General features: G+C 35.7%; 1 protein-coding gene across 1 annotated transcript in view; it reads right to left on the bottom strand.

Annotated features, from left to right (window-relative positions):
* CEP112 (centrosomal protein 112) overlaps positions 1 to 26,342 on the bottom strand; it is a 479,659-nt gene that overhangs the window by 210,126 nt on the left and 243,191 nt on the right. The gene's annotated exons all lie outside the window — the stretch shown is intronic.

A 26,342-nucleotide genomic window follows, 5' to 3' on the forward strand; every position in this document is an offset into this window, starting at 1 on the left:
CTTCCACCTGAATCTACTAGATTAGAATTGACAAGCACTATAGGGCATCTTGTCTCAAACAAACAGAAGAGATCTACTGATCTGCTGAATAAGGCTAATGGAGTAATCCATTTCATGCCTGCCTCTGCAGATAATGTAGCCTTGCAATTGGTTCTACTGTTGTGCTAAAATGGCTTGAAGTTGATGACTCTGTGTTTCATTGTCTAGTGGAGATGGCCTCACTGATGTGCTTAATATTATTTCTATCCATTTGTTTCTTTGTTCTAGACATTTACAGATGAACATTTACATAAAAAATAAAGTGCTAGCAAAATAGTCCCTTCTGCTCCTCTTGATGATTTATCTGATTCTAAACTCAAGTATAAAATACGTCAATACAGCATGGCAAATAGAGAAACAAGGTTGGTCAATTTCAAGCAAAAGTCTCATATTGTTAAATCAGATCATTTGACAAAGGGGTACAAATCTAATATGATAGTAAGGTGATATTGACTATGGTTAATTAAATAGATAAGCACATAATGTAGAGGCTCAAATTTTACACTAAAGAAAAATATTGCTTTATTAAATGTCTCAAAACTAATGTGTTGGGTTTTCAATATAATTATTAGGAAAAAACACTTAATTTACTATTCTAGGCTTTTTAAACAATTACAGTTTCAATCTGGAAATAATTAAGGTGAACATTGTCTGGGTAGTATTTTTATTTGCATTTTTTCCTTTTAATTAAAAGAATTTTTAAAAATAATTTGTCTTTAAAAATTCTTAATGCTTGAAAAATAATTTTTCTTTTAAATTATATTTTTTCAATTAAATGTAAAGACAGTTTAAAACATTATTTTATAAATTTTGATTTCCAAATTTTTCTCTCCTTCCCCTTGTTCCTACCTAAGATGGTATGTAACTTGATATAGGTTATGTATGTGCAATCATGTAAAACATATTTCCACATTAGTCATATTGATACATACTAAATTTAACTAACTGAGCCTTTTCAAAGAGAAAGCAAAATGTGGCACCCAGTCACCAAACTGAAGGGAAAATAAAAATTAAAGAGAGGAAAGTTAAAGAAATGAAGTTAAAGAGATGAAAACTGAGAAGTGATCTAAAAGCTACCAATATGCATTTATAGGGGAAATTTCCTCATGATCAACCAACCAATTAGAATAAGCAAGCATTAAATGCCTACTTTGTTCTAGGCACTGCGGTAGGTACTGGTGATATAAAGACAAAAGTGAAATAGTTTCTGCTCTCATGAGCCTGGGAGAATATGAACTTCAATATCATCATTATTATTACATATTAGTTCTGTGGCTTATTCTATTTCTTGCCCTGTCCCTGTACCAATCAATCATCAGCCATTTGAGAGAAAATTATCACAAGCCTTCTTCTCTTATTCTTTTATCCTTATCCTCATCAACATTACTCCAGATTCTTGAGATGACCAATAAAGATGGCTGTAGCAGTAGGAAGAAGTATCATAGCCCAGTTCTCCCTATAATTCTGACAAAAACCTAGAAAGTGCAAGCACTAGACCAAGTTATCATAGGAAAATCTAAGAAACAACTACAGTGACCTATTTTACCAGCCAAGGTCACCACTGGAAGACTGATAAAGTTCTGCAGGCACTGAGAGCATTCTAGCCCTGCAGCACCTTCTAGTACCTGGACTGACCTGGAGCCTGTGACTATATGCTAGTGTAAGAAGTGGCCCTTGGTTCCAGTAGGGATAGACCTCACACTCTGTAGGAAGGAGGAACAGAAATGAATTTCTAGCTCTGTCACTCATAACTTTGAGCTGTATGGCAGAACCACTGTGGACTGTGGAGGGACCTAGTATCAGGAAGTGGCTAACATATGGCTGCAGAGTGGCAAAGAACAGTTGATCATTCAGGCTGTATACTTGGAAAGGAAAAAAAAATAGGAGAGAGCAACTACTGAATGGCTTTGATCATGGAGAGTGGTCTCAAATTCACCACCTAGTCTAGTTTGGGATCTGCATGAGAGTAACCAGTGCAGGAAAGACTAAGGGGGTTCCAGCAGTTATGTCGCTCTGTACCCAGCTGGGCCAGCAACAGTCTAGAGGAACTTCGACCAAAGGTAAGCCTGTGTTGTATAATGCAAACCCAAGTGAAGGTATGTAGTTAAAGTTTACTCTATATCTGACAAATATGGATGTATCGAAAAACCTTCAAGGTACTTGGTCTGAACAACCACTGACATCCTTGAAGAGCACAGTTCCCAATCCTGAGAGAAATCAGCAGCAGGACCAAAGACAATACAAATCAGGACCAAATAAGGCTCAGTCTTTTCCTCCAAAAGCACAAAGAGCCTATGCAGCAAGGTGGGAAGACTGTTTAAATTATGCACAAATTCTTCACTTTCATGACCTCCTTCTTTGACAAATTTGTTTTGTTTTGTTTTTGTTGTTGTTGTTGTTGTTTTTTATTTTGCGGGGCAATGAGGGTTAAGCGACTTGCCCAGGGTCATACAGCTAATAAGTGTCAAGTGTCTGAGGCTGTATTTGAACTCAGGTCCTCCTGAATCCAGGGCCGGTGCATTATCCACAGCGCAACCTAGCTGCCCCAACCTCCTTCTTTGTAAAAATGAAGTGGGGAATGAAAGGAAAAGGGGACAAAATGAGTGCAAATATACAATTAACAATAACAAACATGAAATAAATGGAATGAATTCACTAATAAAATGTAAGAGGATAGAAGAATGGATTTTAAAAGCTTAATATGGGGGTAGCTAGGTGGCACAGTGAATAGAGCACCAACCCTGGAGTCAGGAGGACCTCAGTTCAAATCCGGCCTCAGATACTTGACACTTACTAGCTGTGTGACCCTGGGCAAGTCACTTAACCCAAATTGCCTCACCAAAAAAAAAAAAAGCTTTATATATGTGTGTGTGTGTGTATATATATATATATATATATATATATATATATATATATATATATACATATATTTCTTTTAAACAGACATACATATATCTGTTGAAAAGAAACATACTTGTAGTATAAATATTCAGAGTTAAAACAAGAGGCAGAAATAAAATTGATTGTTTCAGGTAAACTTTAAAAATTAGTGGTAGCAATCATGATTTTATACAATGCAATGGTATGAATAGATATAGCTCTTTTAGGCTTCTTTCAGTTATACAGAATTCTGCTGTTTAGGCTGTTCCTAAAGTGATTCATATAAAAAAAAAATTGCAAAATGGTCAAGTTCTCTTAAGAAGTCAAGATCATTTCCAACAAATGATCCCAAAGGAACCTTTCAGCTCTGAAATAGATTCCCCATAAGATTTTTCTTTAAGAAAAAGAAATGTTGGGGTAGCTAGGTGGCACAGTGGATAAAGCACTGGCCTTGCATTCAGGAGGACCTGAGTTCAAATCTGGCCTCAGACACTTGACACTAGCTGTGTGATGCTAGGCAAGTCACATAACCCTTGTTGCACCAAAAGAAAAAAAAAGTTAGGAAAAAAATTCAAGACAATAAAGCATGTTTTGATTCTCTTTTGTATTTTCTTTGAACACTACCTCTTTTAGTCAGATCAAATCAGAAAATCCAGAATATCCACATGAAATTTACCTTATATGAACATCATTTGTACACTTTACATTGCATTACTGCTGTCTCATGTGATTTTGGTATTTTCCTATTACACAAGAGTTATACATATTGTTAAATTCCTTTAATATAAGATAATGTTAAATATATTTTATGAAGAGAGTACTTTTGGATATCATTTATTTTATAACTGGAAACTTTCTTTTATAGATTATCAGTGATATAAATTTAAATATACAGAAAATATTTAAGTAAATTTCTTGAAATTATTTGAAGAGATTTGGGTGCATAAACCTTGTGTTATTTTAAAAAACAGATTATACCTTGCTTTTTTTTTTTTTTTTTTAGTGAGGCAATTGGGGCCAAGTGACTTGCCCAGGGTCACACAGCCAGTAAGTGTTAAGTGTCTGAGGTCGGATCTGAACTCAGGTACTCCTGACTTCAGGGCCGGTGCTCTATCCACTGTGCCACCTAGCTGCCCCTATACCTTGCTTTTTAAAAATTTTATGTCTCCTTCTTTGAAAATGAAAATATTTCTAATTGAATGTATTGCTAGCATAAATAATTCCTGATGGGTTTCCTAAATGAAAGTACTTTTATATCCTAAAGGATCTGAGATAGTATATTTTCAAAAGCATTATTATTCCTTAAATTCCCTTGCTTTGAAGATCAATGTCTGTGAGGATTGTAACACTGTACAGTACACAAAAGTAAGGCCATATACAAAGCAATTTGATAAATTTAGCATACAAATGTGATGTGTTATAAATAAAATTATAGACAACATTTCTGTTACATATTAAAAATGTAGGAAAAAGAAATTATATTTAATGCACCATAGAAAACAAGACAATATCGACACAATATAAATGTACAGAATAGCATAGCATTGGGGGGGGGGGGCAATGAGGATTAATTGACTTGCCCAGGGTCACACAGCTAGCATGGCATAGAATCTTAATACTTCAAGGAAAAGTTAATCAAATAGAAGGAAAGAAATGACCAGTAAAATTATGATAGTTGGAATGTCAATGTACCACTTTCAGATATATAGAAAACAACCAAAAAACCAGAAAGAAGTTAAAAATGTGAATAGTATTTTAGAAAAGTCAAAGATAAGATAGAAAAGGCATATCACTGACAATTACAGAATGGAAAGAGTGAAGAGTTTATGTATTTCTCAAGCTTGGCATGGCACCTTATAGAAGTTCAATATGTACTGGAGCATAAAAATTACACAAATGGTGACAAGCAGAAATATTAAAGGCGTCACTATAGCCAGTAGGATATAATGCTGTAGGAATGATAGTCATTAAAGGGCGATTGAAAAAGGAATTTAAACTAATGAGAGACTGAACAAATCTTAAGTTTAAATTTCTTTGACCCAACAATTAACTAAAAGTTTCATCAAAGAAAATGATAACAATGAAACATTTTAAAACTAATGGGATGCATCTAAAGTAGTCCTTAGAGGAAAATTTCTATCTCTTAACACTTATATCAACAAATCTGAGAAAAAAAGAGATACAGTGTGCAATGAATGTAATAAACTTAACAAATTTTAAAACTCCAAGTAAACACAAAAGCAGAAATTTTAAAAATCAAAGAAGTTATGAATAAAACTGAATAAAAGCCACAAAAAAAATCCACTAAATTAAACTTAAACTAGTAGCTATTAAAAGAAAACTAACAGGGGCAGCTAGATGGTGCAGTGGATAGAACACCAGCCCTGGAGTCAGGAGTACCTGAGTTCAAATCTGACCTCAGACACTTAACACTTACTGGCTGTGTGACCCTGGGCAAGTCACTTAACCCCAACTGCCTCACCAAAAAACAACAACAACAAACAAGCCAATTAGGAGAACATGGAATAGTTTACCTGACAGATCTATGGTTAAAGAGAGCATTTAGGACAAAACAAGATAGAGAATTGCAAAATATAAAATGGATCATTTTGTTTATATAAAATTAAAAAGGTTTTACACAAACAAAAACTCAATGCAACCAAAATTAGAAAGAAAGCAGAAAGCTGGGGAAAAATTTTTACAGCAAATATCTCTGATAAAGGCCGCATTTATTGGATAGAGAACTGAGTCAAATTTATAAGAATACAAGTCATTCTCCAATTAATAAACGGTCAAAGGATATGAACAGGCAGTTTTCAGATAAATCAAAGCTATCTATAGCAATATGAAAAAAAAAAGCTCTAAATCACTATTATTTTGAGAAATGCAAAATAAAACAACTCTGAGGTACCACCCCACACCTACAAGATTGGCTAATATGGGGGAAAAAAAGGAAAATGATAAATGTTGGAGAAGATTTGGAAAAATTGGGATTCTAATGCACAGCTGGTAGAGTTGTGAACTGATCCAACCACTCTGGATAGCAATTTGGAACTATGCATACCCTTTGATCCAGTAATACCACTACTAAATCTGTATCCCAAAGAGATTTTTTTTTTTTAAAAAAAGGGAAAGGACCTATTTAGACAAAAATAGTTATAGCAGCTCTTTTTTTGGTGACTAAGGATTGGAAATCATGGGCTGTCTATCAATTGGGGAATGGCTGAATAAATTGTGGTATATGATTGTAATGACAAACTGTATGATTTCAGAAAAAAACTGGAAAGCGGGGCAGCTAGATGGCGCAGTGGATAGAGCACCGGCCCTGGAGTCAGGAGTACCTGAGTTCAAATCCAGCCTCAGACACTTAATACTTAACTAGCTGTGTGATCCTGGGCAAGTTACTTAACCCCAATTGCCTCACTAAAAAACAAAACAAAACTGGAAAGCCTTACATAAAATGATACAAAGAGAAGTAAGCAAAACCAAAATAACACTGTACATAGTACCAGCAATATTGTATGATTTAGAACTGTGAATGACTTGGCTATTCTCAGCAATACAATGAACCATGACAGTTCCAAAGGACTTGTGATGAAAAATGCTATTCCACTCCAGAGAAAGAATTGATATTTCCTGAATACAGACTGAAGCATACTATTTTCTTTCTTCTTTCTTTCCTTCCTTCCTTTGTTCCTTCCTTTCTTCTTTCCTTTCCATTCAAATCTTCTTCCACAAAATCACTAATATGGAAATGTTTTACATGATTGTACAAGTATAATCTATATCAGATTGCTTATTGTCTTGGGGTGGAGAGAGGGTAGGAAGGAAAGGATAGAATTTGGAACTCAAAACTTAAAAAAACCCAACAAATGTTAAAAATTGTTTTTTACATGTAACTGGGGGAAAATAAAATATTATTTTTAAAAAGAAACTAACAAAACAGATAGTGTCTTTTCTTTCCTTTTTTTATTTTTTTTTTGGTGAGGTAATTGGGGTTAAGTGACTTGCCCAGGGTCACACAGCTAGTAAGCGTCTGAGGCCGGATTTGAATTTAGGTCCTCCTGACTCCAGGGCCGGTGCTCTATCCACTGTGCCACCTAGCTGCCCCAGATAGCTAGTCATTTAAAAATAATTTTGGTGGGGCAGCTAGATGGCGCAGTGGTTAAAGCACCGGCCCTGGATTCAGGAGTACCTGGGTTCGGATCCGGCCTTAGACATTTGACACTTACTAGCTGTGTGACCCTGGGCAAGTCACTTAACCCCCATTGCCTAAAAAAAAAAAAAATTTAAAAAAAATAAAATAAAAATAATTTTGAGGGGGCAGCTAGGTGGCGCAATGGATAGAGCACCAGCCCTGGAGTCAGGAGTACCTGAGTTCAAATCTGGCCTCAGACACTTAACACTTACTAGCTGTGTGATCCTGGGCAAGTCACTTAACCCCAATTGCCTCACTAAAAAAAAAAAAAAAAAAAAAAAAAATAATTTTGACACTTGAAGATGAACTAAAGAAATCTATCAGAAATTCTTTTGCTTAATTATATATACACAAAAAGATAAATTAGATGAAATGGATGATTATTTAAAAACATAAAATACACAGATTAGCAGTACAAGAAGCAGTTTATTGCTGGCAAAAATAGGAAAGGAAGTGCAAAGACAGGAAATGAAGGAATCAATTCAGACTTTTTTTTTCTGATAGAAATATGGTTTTGATACTTAACCAGGCAGAGATAATGTAGAAAAAGAAAAGCATAGGTAAATGTACCTTATGATCACTGACTCAAAAAATTAAATGGAATATTAGCAAAGAAACTACAACAACATATTAAAGGAATTACTCATTCTGACCTGGTTAGATTTATACTAGTAACATAGGATTAATTCAATATAAGGAAAACTATAACTATAAAATATCACATTAATAACAAAAATAATAAAAAACTAGTACTATATTAAAGGTGCCTGCAAAAAAGTTTTGACAAAATACAATACTCATTATTGTTAAATGCATATAAAGCATAATGAAACTTTCCTAAAGGATGATGGGAATGCATACATACCCCTAGACTGAAGAATGACAGAGCAACAGAACCCTCTGTTCAGAATAACTACTTTACCTCCCTCATCCTCAAGCCTTTAAAATCAGATACTGATTCAATGCAATCAGGGAGGTTTTTTGTTTTTGTTTTTTTAATGCTTGCAGATTGTACCAAACCATAAGGTAAAGGGCCTGGAATACATATTGGACTACTTTTGTACCTTCAGAATCATTTGGGGCAGGTACAGACAGAGGCCAGTTAAGAGTAAATTTTTTAACAAGAGAAAAGGCTGGGAAATTGTAAGTTCCAGCCTTGGACATAAATTCATTAAATAAAGAAGAATCAGAATGTGACTACAGGTGAATATAAGGAAAAAGACCACCAAAGAGGAGAAAGAAAATTCATCTCCAAACCTAGATTACAAGCATTTAAATTACTTGGAGAGATAATAAAATTACAAGGACAGAAGAGTAAAATGACATCCAAAACATTCCTATTGTTTCTATATTGCAAGACAGGAAATTGAGTCAACACCTGATGAAACACAAATTCCTAAGACAGCATGGAACTGAAATAGGATATATGTGTGTGCACAAATATATACACATACACATTTTTTTTAATAGAGGAATGAAGGAAAAGGAGAAATAACACTCCAGATAGCAAATCATGTTTGTTTTGTTTTGAGATAGGATATACCTCTTACCTAGTCTGCAAGTGTAGTGGCTACTTTTGGGAAATTTCAATTCTGACCAAGAAGCAAGCTTTAACCTGTTCCTACTCAGTTTGGCTTGCACATCACGAGGCAGCTTGGTGGTCCTCTGTTCCTGGAAACTTATTATATCAGTGCCAGATGATGCATATATCTGATTAGATTTAAGTCTACTATATCTCAGAACTCCCAAGTTCAATTGATACACTAGCAAGAGTCTCTCAAGGAGCTGGGACTATAGGTATGTGTCACCATGCCCAAACCCTTAACACTATATTAAAAAACAGCAATCATCAAAGCATTTATTATTGGTTAAAAATAGAGAAGTAGATAAATGGAACAGATTAGACAAGAGAGAATCAGAAATAATGGAACTCAGTAATCCAATGTTCAATAAATCCCCAAACATAAATTACTAAGGAAAGATTCTCTATTTGATAAAAATTATTGGGAAAATTAGAAAGAAGTCTGGCAGAATTTAGACTTAGACCAACATCTTAAATCACATTTTATAAAAAGTACAAGGAACTAAGGGAACTAATGAAAAAAAAATGCACAGGAAGGTGGGCTAGCTGTACCAAATCTGAAGCTATACTATAAAGTGGCAGTCATCAAAACTATTTGGTGCTGGCTAAGAAATAAGAGTGGTGGATCAATGGAATAGGTTAGGCAAAGAAGACATAGTAGTACGTGACTATAGTAACCTACTGTTTGATAAACCCAAAGACTCCAGCTTCTGGGATAGGAACTGAGTATCTGACAAAAACTGCTGGGAAAACTGGAAGATAGCATAGCAAAAACTAGGCATTGACCAACAACTTACACTGTATACCAAAATAAGGTCAAAATGGGTACAAGATTTAGACATAAAGGGTGATACCATAGATAAATTAGGAGAGGAAGGAATAGTTTACCTCTCAGATCTATGGAGAGGAAAACAATTTATTTCCAAACAAGAGATGGAAAATATTATGAAATGCAAGATGGGTGACTTTGATTACATTAAGTTAAAAAGTTTTTGTAAAAAACAGAAACAATGTAGCCAAAATTAGAAGAGAGGAAGAAATCTGAGGAACAATTTTTATAGCCAGTATTTCTGGTAAAGGCCTCATTTCTAAAATACATCTGGAACTAAATCAAATTTATAAAAGTGTAAGTCATTCCCCAATTGAGAAATGATCAAAGGCAGTTTTCAGATGAAGAAATCAAAGCTATCTATTGCCATATGAAAATATCTTCTAAATCACTATTGATTAGAAAACTGAAAATTAAAACAACTCAAGTACCACCTGACACCTATCAGATTGGCTAATATGACAAAAAAGGAAAATAATAAATGCTAGAGAATCTTTGAAAAATTGGAATACTAATGCATTATTGCTGGAGCTGTGAACTGATCCAACCATTCTGGAGAGCAATTTGGAACTATGCCTATGGGATTGTTCATACCCTTTGACCCAGTGGTACCATTGCTAGGCCTGTATCCCAAAGAAATCATAGAAGAGGGAAAAGGACCCACATGTATAAAAATTGAGGGAATGCCCATCAATTGGGGAATGGCTAAACAAGTTGTAGTATATGAATGTAATAGAATACTATTGTGCTGTAAGAAACGAGCAGGAGGATTTGAGAAAAAGCTGGAATGACTTACACAAACTGATGCTGACTGAGATGAGCAGAACCAGGAGGACATTGTACACAGTAACAACAACATTGTGTGATGAACAAGTGTGATAGACTTGGCTCTTCTCATCAATACAATGGTCCAAAACAATTTCAAAGAACTCGTGATAGAAAATGTTCTCAACATCCAGAAAAAAAGAACTGTAGATTATGAATGCAAATTGAACCATACTGTTTATACTTTTGGGTTGTTTTTTTTTTCCCTTCTTTTTTGAGGTTTTCCCTTTGTGCTCTGATTCTTCTTTCAAAATATGACTAATACAGAAATATGTTTAATGTGATTGAACATATATAACCTATATCAGATTGCTTTCTGTCTTGGGAAGGAAGGAGGGAAGGGAGAGTGGGAGAAAAATTTGGAACCAAAAATCTTATGAAAACAAATGTTGAAAACTATCCTTGCATGTAACTGGAAAATAATAAAATACTTTTATTATAAAAAAGTACAAAACATTAAATATTATACTATAAAAAATTAGAAGAGAAACAGATCATAACCCTTTAACAACTATGGGTAGAAGATAAATTCTTAGCCAAAATATGGATAACCAAATTACAAAAGATAAAATAGTTAATTTTGATTTTATAAAACTGAAAACCTCTTGTGTAAACAAAATTAACGCATCTAAGAGAAAAAGGGAAGAAGTCAGTTAAGGAAAAAAAATCTTTGCATCAAATATATCTTATAAGTGATTAGAAACTGAGATATAAAAACAACCGAGATCAATAGTCATTCCCCAATAGAAAAGTCTTCAAAGGAAGAATTACAAATAGTTAACAATATGAAAGAATGTTCCAAATCATTTATATGAAAAATGCAAATCAAAACAACCATGAGATTTTACCTAGAAAATTGACAAAGATGACAAAATATTGGAATAGTCACAGTTTTAGTAGTTGTTGAAACATAGGCAGAATATTATACTGTTGGAGAAATATGAATTAGAACAACCATTCTGGAAAGTACTTTTGTCATGAAAATTTCTAAGTCCCAATGTTAGATGAAAGAAAAAATTAAAGTCTCCAAACCAAAGAAAATAGGTTTATTGAAAGAGGGATTCTGTTTCACAATAAAGCTGGTCTCAGGTCTAGGACCCAAAGACCCCAAGTTTCAGGATCCACAGATATTTATACCCTAAGTCTTTTACAGACCTCTAAAGAAGCACAATGTTTGTTATAATGGCATTTGTCCACTTATATATTCTTACAGTGTCATACTTTTTTTTAAGGCATAAGGGGTAAACATTTACAATATGCATACCTCAAATATGAAGAAATGGCATGCATTTCCTCCCTTAATACCATGTATTTCATCTCTCAATAGCATACGTGGCATCATCATTTGTAATAACCACTTTTCATATACTTTTGTATTACCTTTAACAATTCTGATTGGTTAATTCCATCTATTTTTAGTAAGTGGACCTTTAATTGTATTATACTTTTTAACCAACAAGATATGAATTTAATAAGTATGTTTCTAATATAAAGCATCTTGTCACTAATTAAAGCAAACTAAATTTATACTTAGTGCATCATCACTAATGAAGCTACTAAAGCATACTATATAACGAAGCTAAAAAAATGGTTTTGCAAATTACAAACACAGAACAGAAGTAGACCAAAGTTTACTATTACATCTTTTCCAAGAGTTTATCACTCAAAGCATTATCAGATAATAAAGTAAAGTCTAAAATCCCTAAAAAAAACTTAGGACTGGGGGAAAATTTCACTCACACTTTGGAATTATGTAATTAAAGTGGCTCAAAGACCTATACACCTTTACCCAGAGATTCTCTTGGAAGGCATATACTCCAGGTAGGTCATTGACAAAAAGAAAGACTCCCTATATGCCAAGTCATGTCAACAAGCATTTATTAATTACTTACTATATGCTAGGCACTGTGCTAAGCCCAGGGGATACAAAGAAAGGGAAAAAAAAAAACAAGTCCTTCTCTCAAGAAGCTCAGTCTAATGGGAGAAATAATATGCAAACAACCATACATAAACAAGATACAGCAAAATTGGAGATGATCATTTGAGGAAAGGTACTATCATTAAGGAGGATTGGGAAAGGTGTTTGTAGAAGGTAGGATTTTAGTTGAGCCTCAAAAGAATCCAGAAAAACCAGAAGGCAGAGATGTGTGGAGAAAGAAGTACGAGATAGGAGACAGCCAGGGAAAATGCCTGGTGTTAGAAAATGGAGTATATTATATGCAAATAACAACAACAGTGTCACCCAGTACATGGGATGAGGTAAGTAAGATGTAAGAAGAATGAAAAAATTGGAAAGGTCTGGGTTATGAAAGGATTTAGAAGACAAATAGGATTTTATATTTGATCCATGGAAGAAACAGAGAGTCACTAGCATTTGCTGAATGATGGATGATATTGTTAGATTTATGCTTTAGGAAGAGCAATCTGACAGCCAAATGGAGGATGAACTGGAATAGGGAAAATCTGTGGCCGGAAAATCAACCAGAAGGTTATTGTAATAGTCCAGACATGAGAGATGAGGATCTCTACCAAGGTGGTGGCAGCATGAAGAGGAGAGAAAGAGGCATATAACAAAAGATGTTACAAAGGAAGAAACAACAGGACTTGCAACTTGGATGTGGGGGTTGACAACTAGATCTTGAGTTTAGGAGACTGAGAAGATAATAGTGTCCTCAACAGTAAGAGAAAAGTTAGAGAGTAGATTTAGAGGGAAAGATGAATTTAATTTTGGATAAACTGGGTTTAAGATGTCTATAGTACAGCCAGTTACAAATGGGCAATTGGAGATGCAATGCTAATGGGCAGCTGGTGATGCAAGACTGGAGGTGAGGAGAGAAGTTAGATTTGGATGAGTAGATCTGAGAATTATCAGCACAGAGACAATAATTATATCCATGAGATTACCAGGTGAAATAGCATAAAAGTGGAAGAGAAGAGGACCCAGGTCAGAGACGTGGGTATCAACCAACAAAATATTTATAACAATACTTTTTCTGGTAGCAAAGGACTTTAAACAAGAGGAGAGGAATTGTTAATCAACTGAAGAATTGTTAAACAAATTGTGGCACATGAATATAATGGAATAGTACTCCGAATTAAGAAATGACAAATATAATGAAAACAGAAAAGCATGGAAAAACTTACAAAACCTGATACAAAAAAAGCAAACAATACTAAGAAAATTATTAATGGCTACTATTTCCAATGCCAATAGAAATAGCAATAATCTAAACAATATAAACTGAGATGTTACAAAATTATTAAAAACAAGCTGAAATCCAAAGAAAAGGTATGAGAAGACACCTTTCTCCACTACTTTGTAAAGGTCTGGGGTATGAGGGTGTGGGACATTGCATATATTGTAAGTTTTTATTTTCAATAACCTCCTCTTTTTCTTTCAAAGAAAGTCCTCTGTCCTAAGGGATAGGTTTCTAGGAGGTGGAAGAAGGGATGTAGGGGAAAGTCTTGGCAACAAAAGAGATAAAAATTCTTTTTTTAAAAAGATTACCTATAAAGCAAGGATGTCAATTATGATCACTATTATTTAACATACTGCTAGAAATGGTAGTTTGTTATACTCAGATACTTCTTTGATGGACAATGACATTGTAGATCATAATCTATTGGCTTTTCACCTCTCCCTGTACCTTTCCTTATGTAATTTTGTTCTTCGTCTGCACTATGATCTCTAATTCCTTGATCCCTCAGTACTCTACCAGGCCATCTCCACTAGCAATTCTCTCTTCTTCTCCCCATCTTGACTCCTTGGTGAACCAATTCATCTCTACAACGTACTCATCTCTTGAATCCCTAGCTCCCTCATTATTTCACCAATTACACCCAGCCAATCCTCAGCCTTGGATCATTCTCACCATTTGTAGATTTCTTTGCTCCTATATGTGTGCTGCTGAATGAAGATGGAGAGATTCTTGCAAGTGTTCTGACTTGGTCCACTACAAATTTACATTACATAACATCAACTGGGCCCTGGCTGTTGCTAGATAATCCTACTTTACCTCTCATCAATTTACTCTCCCACTCTCCATAGTAGCAATTCCAAATTTTTTAATCCCTCCTCAAAATTCCCACTCCCCCCAACTGTCTCAGTTGAGAATCTTGCCTCATGTTTTAGAGAAAAAATTGATGGCATTCACTGTGAACTCTCTTTTTCCCTTTTCCTCATCTCCTATCATTCAGGTGCCTTCTCTTTCATCACTGTGTCATATGATAAAATGGCATTAATAAAGTTAGCTTTTCTACTTCCTCAAGCAATCTCATTGCTCATTGCATCTCATCTCCTCCAATAAATTGTCCCTTCTGTCATCCCCATTCTTTAATTCATTCTCTCTCTCTCTTTCTCCTTCCCGCACCACCCCCACCCCCAAACCCTGGCTTATTTCCTATTGCCAAAAACATGCTTATGACTCTATCTTGAAAAAAAACCCAGCAACCTCACTTAATTCTTCCATCCCCACTGTCACCAGCTCTATATTTCTTCTGTCCTTTGCAGCTAAACTCCTTGAAAAGGTTGTCTACAATAAGTGCCTCCACTTTCTTCTCACTTTCTTCTTTGCTTAACTCTTTCTATCTGGCTTCTGACCTTATCATTCCTATGAAATTGCTCTCTCCAAATTATTAATGATCACTCAGTTGCCAAACGAAGTGGATTCTTCTCAGTCCTCATTTCCTTTGGTACACATCTTTTTTGGGGTGGGGGATGAGGCAATTGGGGTTAAGTGACTTGCCTAAGGTCACAGAGCTACTAAGTGTTAAGTGTCTGAGGCTGGATTTGAACTCAGGTCCTCCTAACTCCAGGATCGGTGCTCTATCCACTGAGCCACCTAGCTGCCCCTCCTCATTTCCTTTGACCTCTCTATGGCCTTTGACATTTTTCATCACCCTCTCCTCCTTCATACATAGATTACCCCAATCTTGTAATTTCACTCATGACCATATATTTTTAAGCACCCATCTTCCTTGTTTAAATTCTTAGTATACCTACCTTTCCACGTTTTGGTAACTCCAAGTCCTATGAAAGTAACTAACTGCCCTGCTTCTGCCTTTTACCTGGCAACCCCTGCTCTGCTGTTGCCCACAGTCTGGACATCTATTAACCTGCTACTTATGTTTATCCTTAAAGTATCTGCTGAACAATTTAGGAAACAGTAATAGCAGTAATCCAGCAGCTACCCTATTTTGAGTTCCTAAAAGGTGTTAACAATAAAACAAATGTGTTGGCAAGTTAGAAACAGAAAAACATGTTGCCATGGATATGGAATCATATCTCCACACCCTACATTTTTCTTAACAATTCTAGATTTAAGAAGTAACCAATAAGGGGCGGCTAGGTGGCGCAGTGGATAAAGCACCGGCCCTGGATTCAGGAGTTCCTGAGTTCAAATCCAGCCTCAGACACTTAACACTTACTAGCTGTGTGACCCTGGGCAAGTCACTTAACCCCATTGCCCCGTAAAAAAAAAAAAAAAAAAAAAGAAGTAACCAATAAGATGGTAAGATATACAACTTATCATTGTAATAGATTACCAATTGTAAGGTAGAAACTACATATTATTTTTCCAGTAGCATTTTTCAACACTATTTTATTTGTATAAATGTATTTTATTTTTTAAAAAAATAAATTAATTTGAACAGGTTATATATACTGTATATCAATTTCATGATTAATAAAGGAAGAAAAAATTAGATCCAGGGTTTACAAGGATGGGTATGATTAAAGTAGCAATTAGCAAAATAGTTAATTAATTGGTATAGAAAATTTATTTTTAGAACCTGTGTAGAGCTTGATAGTTTTTTAAAGTGTTTTCACATCCATTATACTACTTGATACAAATAACCCTACTGAAGGAGGTGGAACAGGTGTTATTTTTATTATTATCATTTTTGCGGAGCAATGAGGGTTAAGTAACTTGCCCAGGGTCACACATCTAGTAAGTGTCAAGTGTCTGAGGCCAGATTTGAACTCAGGTACTCCTGAATCCAGGGCCGGTGCTTTATCCACTGTGCCACCTAGCTGCCCCAAACAGGTCTTATTCCCATTTTTATACCTGAGCAAACTGAAGCTCAAGGAATTTGCCTTGCTTAAGGTCACACAGAGCTATTAAATGGCAGGGTTAGATTTGAACCCTACTCATCTCACTACTAGTCCATTGTTCTTTCCACTTGACTTCATTGATTAATGAAACCTTGTATTTCAGTATTTATAAGAACTTTGAACTGAGGTTTATATTTCAGTTACCTGAAGAATTTTCCTTTTAATTACGAATTTCAAATTAAAAAGTGAATTCCGTTTTAATCAATGAGATGGCAACAGGATCAATAATGTCTAAATTAACAATCAGGTTCTGATTAAGAAATCCAAAATAAAGCGGAAACAAGGCCACTGATTTTTTGAGATACAAATGTTTCTTATTCATGAAAATATTATGTACATGAGGGTATATTTTTATATTTTCTAAAAACTATGTTTTTACATAGGGGCTGTGGCTTGACCTCCAAGGGGCAATTAATCTAGGGGTGAGTAAGAAGAAAGAGTCCATCCAACCCTATCTCCACAGCCAAGTCTCTAGCACAACTATACTGTCCTCCTTAAGCATACCTTCACTCTGTGTTCTCCTACCTCTGGCCCTCTAGGGTGTTGCAGGCTTGGGCACCTCTGGGTGTTATAGCCTACTCTGGCCCAGTGTATCCACAGAAGTTACAGTTTGCAAATTCCTGAGATGTCCTGACTCCCTGTTATCTCTACACGCTGTCTCATACCCCCATCTCTTATTCAGTAATCTTTAATGGCCTTCTATTGACTCATATTATTTCATCTTTATTTGGTTATTGAAATATTTTCTTTTTATTGCATAATAAACAGTATTATCTGCTAATGTATGCATATAACTTATGAATGAATAAATATATAAATATTGGGATAAGTGCTCAAAATGTCTTTACTGATGGGGATCATTATAAAAAAATTAGAAGAACACTTATATAAATGATAATGAATTTAATTCTTAGAAACATCATTTGCTTTCAGCTCAATTAAAGGAATTGTTTTAGGAATGAAAATTGTGCCATAAATATTACAAGGGGGTAAAATTAGTTTAGAAATTATTATGCTGTTCTAAAGCAATAATGAGGGTTGGTTTATAAAGAAAAATATGTTCGGGCACCAAAATGTTATGGGGGAAAATGGCGTTCGGGGTTGGGGTTCTTAGGAATTCTTCTTTAAAGAATTATACCCTCTTGCACACAAAAGCAGTTAGAATAAGATGGTAGTTTATTCTTTTCTTTTCTTTTTTTTTTTGTGGGGCCATGGGGGTTAAGTGACTTGCCTAGGGTCACACAGCTAGTAAGTGTAAAGTGTCTAAGGCTGGATTTGAACTCAGGTACTCCTGAATCCAGGGCCAGTGCTTTATCCACTGAACCACCTAGCTGCCCCCAAGATGGTAGTTTATTTAGGGGCAAGGGAAGGGAAGGGGGTGGGGAGGGAAACCATGTAAGAAATCCTTGGACTTCTCATGGGGAGAGAGGTATGGAACAAAGCACATGGCTCTGAGATACCAATCTCCTCGAGCAGGAGGCTGGCAGGTACTTTTATAGGGGACTGATGGGGGTGACCATTTGACTGTGGAGGAGTTGGGTGAAAGGTGGCTGTAGATCTCTCAAGCCATCTCCTCCTGACACAAAGGAAGCAGGCACACCCAAAATTATCTCCTCAGGGGTAAGGGAGACTAGAATGAAGGGTGGAGATCCCAAAGCTAGCTCAGTCTGATCTGGTTCAGCTTATCTCTCTAGGCATATCTGTCCTCTGGTTTAGTTTCTCCAGGAGAAGAGTCTTTGATGTGTCCCAGAGAACTTCTGGGGTACTCTGGGCCCCATGACATTTCCCCACTTCTCTATATATAAGGAAAGGGGACGAAGATTCTTCTGAAACTGCTTCATGCTGAGCAGGGATCAAAGAAATTACAGCGCAAGGGAGGGGGAGGGGAGAGAAGTGGAGAAGGCCAGGAGTGTGTGGAGCTGTGAGGTCCAGAGGGTCCAGAGGTGACACGTAGGCACAGTGCCATAAATGACCAGAGCAAAAATGAAAAAGGACTTTATCAGATCAGGAGTAAAAGTATGACCTCACTAAAGGAACTTTCCACAGTCAAATGGTTACCCCCATCAGTCCCCCATAAAAGTACCTGCCAGCCTCCTGCTAGAGGAGATTGGTACATCAGAGCCACGTGCTTTGCTCCATACCTCTCTCCCCATGAGAAGTCCAAGGATTTCTTTCATGGTTTCCCTTCCCGCCCCTCTTCCCTTCCCTTGCCCCTAAATAAACTACCATCTTATTCTAACTGCTTTTGTGTGCAAGAGGGTGTGATTCTTTAAAGAGGAATTCCTAAGAACCCCAACCCTGAACCCCATTTTCCCCCATAAACAAATACAAAAAAGTTCAGTTGAGAAAATCATTTGAAGACAGGATAGACTAACTGTGGCTGCCATTTCAGGAGCTCTTGTTGCCTTAGAATTGACTAAAAATCTCATATATTGTCTCACTTGCAACTTGTATCCATAGGGATTGCCTTCCACCATCCCAGGGCAGTTAGGTCTGAACATACAGAAAGCAGTTGGTAGAAATGCCAGAGGAAAGAAAGTGATAAACTTAAACGATGTTATGGAAGAATAAACTAAAGAACTTGGCAATTGACTGGATATAAGAGATGAGATTCAGGAGTTAAGAATGACACCTAGGCTAGGTGGAGGACAGTGGGACGCTGGACAAAAAGAGAGATGTCAAAAAGGTGGAAAGGTTTTACAGAAAGATAAATTCAGTTTCAGACATGTTGAATTACAGATGTCTTTTTGACAAACACTTGAAAATGTTCAATGGGTAGTTGAAGATGTGAGACTAGAGGTCAGTAAAGAGATTAAGGCCAGACAAAGAGACAAAAGAATCCTCTGCATAGAGATAATAGTAGAGCTCAAAAAGATCAGCAAGTGAAATAGCATAGTTGGGTATGTGACCTAGACAAAGATCAAGCAAAGAAGATTGAAAAGGAAAGCTGACAGGTTAGAGGAAAATTAGGAAAAAGCAATGTCACAAAAATCTCAAAAGAAGGGAGGTTCAAAAGGGTGAGCAACAATGTCAAAGGATGCAAACATAAAAAAAAGGATAAGGATCATCATTAGATTTGGCAGTTAAAAGATTACTAATAACTCTGGAGGCGTCTCAGTTGAATGATGAGACCAAAAGCCAGAATTACACTATTAAGGGTTTAAAAAAAGAGTGAGTGGAAAGGAAGCTGAGGCATCAACTGGAGATGGCCTTCTCAAAGAGTTTAGCCACAAAAGGGAATGAAGATATTGGACAATAGTTAGCATGGAGGAATGGATAAAGTGAGGGTTTTTTGAAGATAGGCATTTTTTTTTTTTAGGTAGGAGGGAAGCAGGCAATAAACAAGGAGATTTTGAAGATTAGTGAGAGAATGAGGATGACAGAGTGATGTAGGCTGAATTTAGGGTCAAATTGATCATGAGTCGTCCCAAAAGAATTACAAGACTCAGTGACTCAGTTTCCCAAGTTTTACTGCAATGCTGTGAATGACCATAGGGAGAGAACCAGAATGGTGGAAAGGTATCTCTTGAATAGGGAAAGAAAAGATAGTTATAATTATAGTATGGATAAATTGATTATCAGTCTCATTATAATAATCTCCATTGTAGGGAGGTAGAGGGGAAGGCCTGTCCTCATTATAATAATCTCCACCTTTGGGAGGTACAGGGGAGGGCCTATCCTAATTTAGAGTTCCTGGGGTCCTAAGCCAACCCCCGAGGCGGGTACTTTTTTCTGTGGAGGTGTGTTTTGAGGGTTTTTGTGTCATAAGGTGAATCTGGGGTAAAATTTGGCCTTTTCTGTGCATGTCTCTTTCTGGTTCCCATGCTTAGTTTCAAAACATCTTCATTTATCATTTATTCCTAGTTTGAGTTTCTAAAGCCTGTCAATGTATCATTGTTATAGTCTTAGGCCTTCATGGCCTCTTTCTCTCTGTTCCCGTTATGGGTAATGATTACTGTGGGTAAGAAAACTGAGCATCAGGACTTGTAAGTTATCCGTTAACTGGGGTCTGAATCCCTCTTAGAGCTCATATCTGAATTAGAGCTTGAGTCTGAGGTTTTTTATTAACCCTTTTTTTGCCTCCTACATCAAGAGGAGGCAGTCTACTGGAGAAGATGGGATGAAATAGGATCACTTAAGAAGAAAGGGGTTTTCCTTGGCATGTAGAAAAGCCACTTTTCCTGGTGAGGGAGGGATGAAGGAGGAAGAAGTGATAGAGGGCATCTGGGAGATGTGAGATAAGGAGGGAGAAGAGTGAGTTCCCAGTGAATGGCCTTAACTTTTTTCAATGAAATGTCAAGTATAGTTCTTAGCTGAAAGGTTGGGGTTTGGGGGTTGTCATGGGAGGCTTTAGGAGACCTGAAAAGGTTTGGAAAAGCTGCTGTGGTAAGTGGGATAGTGAGCAAAATAGAGAAGTGTGAAAGGATTGCTTTGTCATAGTAAAGACCAAGTTAAAAGTATGTAACAAAATTTTTAGGGAACTCAGCATGATTGTGTGATTTTCTCCAGTTTCATACAGCAAGATATGATTAGGAGCAAATGCAGTAGATGGTAGGAAAAATCAAGGGATGCTTAGCAAGGCAAAATTGACAGTATAATAAGGAAACACAAGACAAAAGAAAAGAGATCATTGTAGATTTTAACAGGTTCACCAAGAAGTCAAGAATCAGAAGAGAGGGTAATATAGGCAATATTGTAGTGACAGTCATGATAAAAAAAAAAAAAGCAAAGACATCATATCCCAAAAAATTATCAAGGAAAACTAGAAATAGATATCCTAGAACCAGAAGGTAAAATAGAAAATGAAAGAATATACCATTCACCTCTTGAAAGAGATCTAAAAATGAAAACTTCCAGGAATATAAAACTTCCAGAGCTCCCTGGTCAAGGAGAAAATATTGTAAGCACCAGAAAGAAACAATTGAAATACCATGAAGCCATAGTAAAGATTACACAGGATTGGGGCAGCTACGTGGTGCAGTGGATAAAGCACCGGCCCTGGATTCAGGAGGACCTGAGTTCAAAGCCGGCCTCAGACACTTAACATTTAATGGCTGTGTGACCCTGGGCAAGTCACTTAACCCCTAATTGCCTCTCCAAAAAAAAAAAAAAGATTACACAGGATTTAGCATCTTCTACATTAAAGGATCAGAGGGCTTAAAAAATGATATTACAGAAGGCAAAGGAGTATGGATTACCACCAAGAATCACCTACTCAGTGAAACTGAGCATAAGCCTTCAGGAGAAAAAAATGGACATTTAATGAAAGAGAAAGTTTTCAACCATTCATGATGGAAAGACCAGAACTAAACAGAAAATTTGATTTTCAAATACAAGGCTTAAGAGAAGCACAAAATGATAAAGAGGAAAGAGAAAACATAAGAGATTAAATAAGGTTAAACTGTTTATATTTTACATGGGACTATTTTACTTATAATTCTTAAGAACTTTATATTAGGGCAGTTAGAAGGAGTATACATAGACAGAGGATGCAGGCATAAATTGATTTTGATGGGATGATATAAAAATGAAGGGATGAGAAAGAGGATTGCATTGGGAGAAGAGTTAAGGGAGAGGTAAAATGGGGCATATTATATCACAAGAAGAAGTGTGGAAGACCTATTAGAGTGGAATGAAAGATGAGGGGTGGGGTGGGCATCACGTGCACCTTACTCTTATTTGCATTGCCTCAAAGTGGAAATAACATACACACTACAAAGGGGTATATAAATCTATCTTACCTTGTGGGAAAGTAGAAGAGGGTATGAAAGAAAGGAACTGAAGGAAGGACAGACTGGGGAAGATGGGGGTGAGAAGCAAAATACTGGTGAGGAGGGACAAGGTTAAAGAAGAGAGAGAGAGAAAGTGGGGAGGGAGGAAATGAGGGAGGGAAGGAGATGGAGAGAGAGAGAGAGAGAGAGAGAGAGAGAGAGAGAGAGAAGGATAAATGGGAAGACAAGGAGGGAGGGATATCCATAGTTAGTAATCATAACTGGGAATGTAAATGGAATGAACTAACCAATAAAATAGAAGCAGAAAACATAGTGAGTTAAAAACAAAGATTCCATGATATGTTGTTTACAAGAAACATATCTGAAGCAGAGAGACACACACAAAGTAAAATTAAAGGCTGGAGCATAATCTATTATCTTTAGATGAAGTAAAAAGAGCAGGGGTAGCAATTCTCAGACAATGTAAAAGTAAAAATAGAGCTAATTGAGAGAGATATGGAAAGAAAGTACATTTTGCTAAAAAGTACCATAGACAATGAAGTAATATTGATATTAATGGTATGGCATCCAAATTTCTGAAGGAGAAGTTAAATGAGTTACAGGAGGAAATAGACAGTAAACTACGCTAGTGGGAGATCTCAACTTTGCCTTCTCAGAACTAGCCACAAAATAAATAAGAAAGAAGTTAAGGAGGTGAATAGAATTTTAGAAAAGTTAGACATGATAGGCCTATGGAGAAAAATGAATAGTAATAGAAAGGAATGTACATTTTTATCACCTACACAAAAATAAAGAAGGTATTATGGCAAATATATTACAATCAAATGCAGAAAGGCAAAAATATTAAATGCATCCTTTTCAGATCAAAATGCAGTAGGATTATATTCAATAAAGTGAAGTAGAAAGATAGATTAAAAATTAACTGGAAACTAATCTAATTCTAAAGAATAAGTGGGTCGAAGAACAAATCATGGAAACAATAACTTCTTTAAAGAGAATGAAAACAATAAGACAACATACCAAAATTTATGGGATATAGACAAAGAAGTACTTTGGGGAAAATTTATGTCTTTAAACACATCAATAGTATAGAAAACACATCAATGAACTGGACATACAACTAAAAAAAAAACACAAAAAGAGAAAATTAAGAATTTCCAATTAAACACCAAATTACAAATCCTCAAAATCAAAGGAAAGATTGATAAAATTAAAAGTAAGAAAACCATTGAACTAATAAATAAAACTAGAAGCTGGCTTTATGAGGGAAACCCCAATAAAATAGATAAGGCATAGAGCACCAGCCCTGAAGTCAGGAGTACCTGAGTTCAAATCCAGCCTCAGACACTTAACACTTACTAGCTGTGTGACCCTGGGAAAGTACTTAACCCCAATTGCCTCACTAAAAAAAAAAAAAAAAAAGATAAGGCATTGGTTAAATTGATTTTTAAAAGGAAAGAAAGAAAACCAAATTAGCAGTATCTAAAATAAAAACAGTAAAATCACTACCAACCAAGAGGAAATTTAAGCAATTATTGGGAGCTATTTTGCCCAATTATATGCCAATTAATCTGACAATTTAAATGAAATGGATAAATATTTACAAAAATATATAAATTGCTCAGATTAACAGAAGAGGAAATGGAATACTTAAATAACTCCATCTTATAAAAAGAAATTGAACAAGTCATCAATGAACTCCCTAAGAAAAAATCCCCAGGACAAGATGTTTTCACTAATAAATTCTACTAAGCATGTAAAGAACAATCCATTTCAATGCTATATAAACTGGTTGGAAAAATAAGCAAAGGAATCCTATGAAATTCCTTTTACAACACAAATACAGTGCTGATACCTAAACCAGGAAGAAAATTATAAACCAATTTTCCTAATGAATATTGTTGCAAAAAATTTAAATAAAACACTATTAAGAAGATTATAGAAATATTTCATAGAGATCATACACTATGACCAGGTGGGATTCATACCAGGAATATAGGACTGGTTTAATAGTAGGAAAACTATTAACATAACTGACCATATCAATAACAAAATAAAAAGAAATCATATGATTCTCTTCTAGATGCAGAAAAAGTTGTTGACAAAATATAACACATGTTCTTAATAAAAATACTAGAGAGGATGTGGGAAAACTGGGATGCTAATCCTCTATTGGTGGAGTTGTGAACTGATCCAAACATTCTGGAGAGCAATTTGGAACTATTCCCAAAGGGTTATAAAACTGTACATACCCTTTGATCTAGCAATATAACTGCTAGGTTTATATTATGAAGATAACCCCCCAAAAAGAGAAAAGGATCTTTTTGTACAAAAGAAAGTATTTAAAGAAACTCTTTTTGTAGTGGCTAAGAATTGAAAATCAAAGGAATACCAAACAATTGAGGAATGGCTGAACAAGCTGTGGTATATGATGGTGATATTATTGTGCTATAAGAAATGACAAACAGGGATGATTTCAGAAAGGCCTGGAAAGAATTATATGAACTGATGCATAGTGAAGTGAGCAGAACCAGGAGAACATTATGCACAGCAACAGCAATATTGTTTGATAAAGAACTATGAATAACTTCACTATTCTTAGCAATACAATGATCTAAGACAATCCCAAAGGACTAATGATGAAGCATACTATCCACCTCCAAAGAAAGAACTGATATTAATTGAACACAGACTGAAGCATGCTATTTTTTTTGTTTTTTGTTTTTTGGTGAGGCAATTGGGGTTAAGTGACTTGCCCAGGGTCACACAGCTAGTAAGTGTCTGAGGCCGGATTTGAACTCAGGTACTCCTGAATCCAGGGCCAGTGCTTATCCACTACGCCATCCAGCTGCCCCCTGAAGCATGCTATTTTTAACTTTATTTCTTTTGTTTTTGTTTCTTTTGAGTTTTACTATACAAAATTACTAATATTGTAAAGTTTTAAATAATTGCACATGTATAACCTATATCTGATTACTTACTGCCTCAGGGAGGGGTGAAAAGAGGGAAGGAAGGAGGATAGAATTTGAAACTCAAAACTCTAAATAAAAACATCTATTTTTTTTTAAAAGCAATAAAACAGGGCAGCTAGATGGCGCAGTGGTAAAGCACTGGCCCTGGATTCAGGAGTACCTGAGTTCAAATCCAGCCTCAGACACTTGATACTTACTAGCTGTGTGACCCTGGGCAAGTCACTTAACTCTCATTGCCCTGCAAAAAAAAAAAAAAAAGCAATAAAACGCTAGAGAACATAGGAATAAATGGAGCTTTTCCCAAAATAATAAGTAGTAGCTATGATTTTATATCAGTAAGCATCATATATAATGAGGACAAGCTAAAAGCATTCCCAATAAGATCAGGGGTGAAGCAAGTGTGCTTATTATCACCACTATTTATTCAATATTGTATTAGAAATGTAGGGGCAGCTAGGTGGCGCAGTGGATAGAGCACTGGCCCTGGATTCAGGACAACCTGAGTTCAAATTCGGCCTCAGACACTTATCACTTACTAGCTGTGTGACCCTAGGCAAGACACTTACCCCAATTGCCTCACCAAAAAAAAAAATGTTAACTATAGGAATAAGAGAAGAAAAAATAAATTAAGGGAATTAGAATAAGCAATGAAGAAACAAAACTATCACTTTTTTGTAGATGATATGACACTATAACTTAGAATCAACTAAAAAACTACCTTGAAATAATTAACAACTTCAGCAAAATTGAAGTATATAAAACAAACCCACATAAATCATCAGAATTTCTATATATTACCAAAAAAGTTCAACAACAAGAGATAGAAAGGGAAATTTCTTTTAAAATAATTGTAAACATTAAAATAATTATAAACAGCATAAAATACTTGAGAGTCCACCTACCAAGACAAATGCAAAAACCATATGAACTCAATTATAAAACACTTTTCACACAAAAGAAGTCAGATCTCAACAATTAGAAAAATATTAATTCCTCATGGGTAGATCAAGTCAATATAATGAAAATTTAGTATAAACAAAATTCATCTGGAAGAACAAAATCTCAATAATATCAATGGAATTAACAGAGATAAATGTTAACTATTACCCTGGGGGGGGGGGGCAGGACAGCTAGGTGGTACAGTGTATAAAGCAGTAGCCCTAGATTCAGGAG

This window comes from Dromiciops gliroides, chromosome 4 (assembly GCF_019393635.1).
Source record: "Dromiciops gliroides isolate mDroGli1 chromosome 4, mDroGli1.pri, whole genome shotgun sequence".
NCBI lineage: Eukaryota > Metazoa > Chordata > Mammalia > Microbiotheria > Microbiotheriidae > Dromiciops > Dromiciops gliroides.